A 6,000-nucleotide genomic window follows, 5' to 3' on the forward strand; every position below is an offset into this window, starting at 1 on the left:
CAAAGTCTGTAGACATCTCAACATTGCCAGGCTGATGCTACCACCCCAACCCTCCATGCCTTCTTTCTCCCTCCTTCCCAGTAAACATTCACTGAGAATCTATGCTGTGGAAATACTTTATGAGTCCCCATAGGGGTTAAATAACAGTATTACTCTGTGTACTTTACAATTTCTTCACCCTTACATCTAAACAGCAAGTTTACTCTTAGGTGTGTTTCCTGTTCTGCCCGATTCAGGCTTTTATTTCTGCTCATTATGTGTCAGAAATGAGTATACTAGACCACTGCCATTACTAACAACATTTACTATAGTATTTCTCATATAAACAGAGCTTTCCAGACTGCAGGCTTTGTTCTATGCACTTTACATAGTCACAGTTAATTGTCACAAAAATCCTGAAGACTGGCCTTTGGTGTATGATGACACATTGCCTCCTTAAATATTGTTTTTGAAGCTTATTTTCCTCTGTCCTCTTTCTAGATCATTCTACTCATGTTATTGACAGTCTAATTGTCCCAACCACAACAAGAGATTGTCCCAAAATCCAGCTGAAAGCCACCAGTGCTCTGGGAACAACATCCCAATTTGCTATTCTCAAACCAATGTATTTAAAATTTCCCACTTGAGATAGTTCTCAACTGTGGTCAGGGTACTTCCGGGGATTCCTAAAAAATCCCGCAGAGGCTCCACAAATCAGAACACTGAGATGATCTTTGCTTTATTACTCAAATCCTGTCTTGAATATATAGTGATTGAAGTTTCCTCAAGGCTGCACAGTGTGGAAGTTCAGTTCATAACTGAGAACAGAGGCAGATACCAGGACAAACCAGGTATTAGAGATATTAAACAAACAAACAAACAAACAAACAAACAAACAAACAAACAAAATCACCAAAAATCCCAAAGCAGTACCACTACCTCCTTCTCCTTCTCCTTCTCCTTCTCCTTCTCCTTCTCCTTCTCCTTCTCCTTCTCCTTCTCCTTCTCCTTCTCCTTCTCCTTCTCCTTCTCCNTCTCCTTCTCCTTCTCCTTCTCCTTCTCCTTCTCCTTCTCCTTCTCCTTCTCCTTCTCCTTCTCCTTCTCCTTCTCCTTCTCCTTCTCCTTCTCCTTCCTCTTCTTCTTCCTTCTCCTCCTCCTCCTCCTCCTCATTCTCCTTCTCCTCCTCCTCCTCCCTTTTCTCCTCCTCCTCCTTCTCCTTTTCCTTCTCTTCCTTCCCTCTTCCCCTTCCCCTCCTCCTCCTCCTCCTCCACCTCCTCCTTCTTCATCTCCTTCTTCACAGAAAAATTATGAAAGGAGTTCAAAGTTTGACCAAGGGACAGGATGTAGGATTTTGAAGCCTTGAGGGAGCATACCCACTGAGTCTCTCTGCTAAGGCTGTGCAAACTTAATTTTAGGTCCAGCAGAGGAATGGAAGAAGTCACAGACAGGCTGCGGGAATCCTGCCTGATAAAGAGTGGAAAGAATGCAGTTCTTCAAGATCTGGTGAGTATCATGGAGGGACTATAGGCTTCCTGATGAAACCTGGTGTCTAACCAATATGGCAGCCAAATGGTCATCATAACGACAGTTCATATTGACTGGCTCCCCTCAGCATGAGATGGGAGACATGGCTAATAAACCTATCCATCCTTGAGAGGAAAGCAGAAGCAACTGGGAATACATTTGTGGGTGTAAAGGTGACAGATCTCAAAATGAAGTTATTGTAGTAGAGGTCATGTTAAGTCTAGGTTGTAGCAGCTGGAGAGAATAATATTAGCAATCAAACAAACAAAACTCCCCAAACCAGACCAACCAAGTAACAACAACAATTCCCCTCCCAAAACCAAACCAAACCAAACCAAACCAACAACAAAACCCCCCAAAACCCCAAAACACAGATACAAAAGGGTGACATATAGGTCTCGGAAAAAAATATATTAAAAATCTTTAACCTAAACATTTATCAAACCTATTTTAAAACTCTTGTGATTCAAGAGTTAAAAGATAATCTAAAAACACTTGAACAAAAAGACATACAAATGGCAAACAGGTTTTTGAAAATACGTTCGACATTATCAGTCGCTGGGGAAATGGGAACCATCAAATACCAGTGGACTCCTGTAGCCTGCATGGAGCATAGTCAGGGAACCACCAGGGATGAAGAAATCTGATTCTAAGGTATATTCTGATTCCAAGTTCAGGAAACTATCCAACATGCCCTCACATCCCATGAACAATCCTACTCACGTACGGAAGTAAATCATTAGGTTTTTTTTTAAATACATCTATTTGGGTAAATTGTTTACATGTAAATATGGATGAAGGAGGCTAAACCTTACCTCATAAACAAACAACTGTTGAGACAGCAAAAGCCTTCTGATTTCCTGTCTGGCACAGTTTCCAAACTGTAGCTGAGGACACCGATTTGAGTGGAGTGCAAGATTCTCATCAAGGTTCCCTTGGTATGGGGCCTGGGCTTGGAACCTCTCTGTTTATGTGTGAGCATTCTCAACAGTACCTGGAGGCAGGGCCCAGTGAGAACACAGATGCCCAGGGAAAAATGAGATTTCCTTAGGGTTAAGAGAGGGAAGTGGTAGACTTAGAAAAGAAGCAGTATGAGTGGCCCTTCCTGTTTCCGACCACTCACTATCCCCAGAATGGAAATTTACATAGGGAAGTAAGTAAGTGCTTTTATTTGGGGTCCCACAAGACTGAAAAATTCCGTCACATTAAAACCAGGAGAAAGAGCAAGGAACTTTCCAAAGGCGGCTGGATCTCGAATTCTATTCATTTGTTTAAAGAGTATTCCTGGATTTTTTTTTTTTAATTCCAACCTCGGTACACTTCAAGGAATGACAGTGTGACCTTTTTTCCTGTCCTGAAGACCAGGGAACATTTCCCAACCGTTATGCACATATTACCATCCTCTTAAAGGGTCAAGAAAGCCCTTCATTTCAAAATCTGATTTATCTGCATTCATAATCTTCCTGTTACCCGGGTGATCTGCATAATAACCTGGCATGAAACATTCTTGCCCATGCTTTCCAAAACACAGAAAGAAACCTCCAGAATAATGGACAGCATTAACTGTCTTAAGCAGGAACCCATTTGCAGATTAAATTTGCCGAGAGGTCAGCTTGCAGCTGCCACCGTGTTGCAAGCCTCACGTGTCACCTACTGTGACACATCTTGAGAAGAGCCAGGGTCTTTTCCAGTCTGCTGATTCTCCGTTTCAATTAGAATAGATTTAGAGTCCCCAAGCTCTGGTTTCTAGGTGGCCTTGTACAATATTATTAATAATTCAATCATACCTGGGCTGATAGCAGGTCACATTTCTACCATCCTACACACACAAAGCCTGAGCCGATTAAAGGGCTACCCCATGGCTAATTTCTTTAGCAGTTTCATATCTGATTGACATCCATTTATCTAATTGCTGCTAGCCGATTTAATTTCATTTTGTTAGCTTAAAATAAATGGGAAAAAACCTGTTTACTTTTTAAATATTTGACTCATTTTTTTCTCATCACCCGAAGCCTGTTAAGATATTCCAGTCCATGCTGCGGATCTTATAATTTATCAGTTTTCATTTTCCAAATTCATTTCTGCCTCGCTTCGCTATTTACGGTTTGAAGTCTAATATAAAGTTTAATCTTTCACTGCAAATAATTTCATGTTCGTGTGAGCCCAGTAATGAGGAGGGCAGCAGAGTGTTCACTGGGAGTCTTAGAAAGTTTTAGAGATAGACCTTTGCGAGTGTTTTGTTCTCAAGGGTTCTAAAGTTAGTTTAATCATTTAAGCATTGTGGTGCACAGGACAGGATTCTTCACCTGGGTCTGAGAGGAGGGTGTGATGATTTTTTTTTTTAGAGGAATCAGGGTCTCACCATTAAGAGCTGTGCAAGCTTAGTCAGTACCAGTATAACCCCAATGTAAGCATCTCCTTTTTAAACCTCTATGGTTGGCTTGCAGCATCCTTCCACTCTGCTTCCTGCCCCAATCTCTGAGAACTTGTTTCCTCAATTGTAAAAGAAGGCTGGTAATAGCAATCTTCTTCATGGCTGTGTAGTAGGCATGGCGTGAGGTAGCGCCTCACTAATGTTATTACTAGTAGTGTATTTTACTGTGTTACATGAGGTTTCCTTCTTGATTTGCATTTTTTGGTGGATTTTTATCTTACAACTTTACATTGTATACTTTGCCTAGCGACCACGCACATCTCTCACCTCCCTACAACCCTTAATGGCCCTCCATTCTCAGTTATCTCTCACTGTCAGGTTTTTGTGCATTCTCATTTTATGAAACATCAAGATTAATCAAGGCCATCTATGTGCCCATGCGTTTGGAGCTATTCATTGCTGTCTGGTAGGCTCACAGAAGGAATATAGTTAAAGACATTAATCCCCCTCTCCCAGAATCTATGGTCAGCTAATAGCTTAGATGTGAAGGACAGAGCCCCATAGAGGTCTTGTTTGGGCCCAGCGCAGGTAACTATAGATCACATGAGCTAATGGTTGCAATAGATATGTCAACTTGAGGGAATGGCCTTTTGTAGTCCTTCCTCCTGTCTCCTGGTACTTACATACTCTCCCCATTCTTTCACAGTTTCCCCTGAACTTTTGGGGTGCTGGTGTAAGTGACTTGCAGGAGTTTCTTATGTTTTCTTTTCAAGAATAAAACATGGTGCCATCAACTGTGCCCCAAGCCCAGCAGGGTTTTTTCCTCCTATGAACCTTTCAGCCAACATTTCCTAGTAGTCTTTTAAAAAAATTCTATACTATGATTACATTGTTCCACTAGTTTCTTGAAAGTATCAATGGTCAATACCTCCCAGTGTACCACAGAACCTTTACACAGGCTGCCATCCCCTGTCTAAAAGGCTCTCAACCCTCTTTCATCCAGCTAACTCTGGTCTATTCTCATACTTCAAGCCCATTTCCTTAGTGCCTACATGAGGATTCTTCAAGTTATAAATAATACCTAGGCAATCATTTGTCTGATTGGTTGTTACCTCTTCCATTCAATAAGTTCCCAAAGAGACAGGATTTGGTTTTAGTAAGAGTTTGGTTTACCACCCCTATGTAATCAGTAGGTACACAACAAATAATTTGATGGATAAAGGTCATATTTTCACTGCCCTACTTGTGATAGGGCACCCTTGTCAGGGACAGGTCATGTTTTACATCACATTGGCAGCCATTTCCTTCTGTACTGACTGTGTGTCCTGCTTGTTTTTCCTCATGGTGAACTCCAAATGCCTCCTTCCACTACACTGCCCACTTAAGTCTTATTTCCTTTCAGCCTCATCTACATCCATGGAGTATTTATTGGCTCATCAATACTGGTTGCTGTAGAACAGGTAGCATATTACACTTGGTTTGCTTATAGATAATAACTAAAGTCACATTCCCCAGACTCAGGACTCCTTCAGCACACTGGGGGATGCATCCCATGCACCTGTGATTAGAAGACACTAAGAAAGTGAGTAAGAAGTTCCCTGGGAAGTAATGGATACCTCAGGAAGTGACCTATTAACTATTATCTTATCATTTGAGAAGACACTGGCCACTTACTAAATGAGGGTCTGTCCCTCCTTTCCTCTCTCTCCTCTCACCCCTTTTCCCTATCGTGTGTGTGTGTGTGTGTGTGTGTGTGTGTGTGAGTTGAGATACTCTCTCTTGCTGAACATGAAGCTCATGGATTTGGGTAAATTGGCTGGTTAACCCTGGGGTCTTCCTGGCTGCAGACTACTGGTCTACCTTGCCCTTTTCCTTCCTTCCTTCCTTCCTTCCTTCCTTCCTTCCTTCCTTCCTTCCTTCCTTCCTCCCTCCCTCCCTCCCCCTCCTTCCCCCATCTTTCTTTCTTTCTTTCTTTCTTTCTTTCTTTCTTTCTTTCTTTCTTTCTTTCTTTCTTTCTCTTTCTTTCTTTCTCTTTCTTTCTTTCTTTCTTTCTTTCTTTCTTTCTTTCTTTCTTTTTCTTTCTCTTCTTTCTTTCTTTCTTTCTTCCTTTCTTCCTTTCTTTC

General features: G+C 41.6%; 1 protein-coding gene across 8 annotated transcripts in view; it reads right to left on the bottom strand.

Moving 5' to 3' along the window:
* Positions 1-6,000, bottom strand: part of Ppp2r2b (protein phosphatase 2 regulatory subunit Bbeta) — a 404,944-nt gene that overhangs the window by 273,812 nt on the left and 125,132 nt on the right. The window contains exon 1 of one of the 8 annotated variants that reach the window (XM_021150245.2): positions 2,319-2,340. The exons of the other annotated variants lie outside the window; for them this stretch is intronic. The gene's annotated coding sequence lies outside the window, so the exon portion shown is untranslated. Of the gene's footprint in view, positions 1-2,318; positions 2,341-6,000 lie in introns of those variants that run through there. 8 annotated transcript variants of the gene reach the window in all.

Source organism: Mus caroli, chromosome 18 (assembly GCF_900094665.2).
Source record: "Mus caroli chromosome 18, CAROLI_EIJ_v1.1, whole genome shotgun sequence".
Classification (NCBI taxonomy): Eukaryota; Metazoa; Chordata; class Mammalia; order Rodentia; family Muridae; genus Mus; species Mus caroli.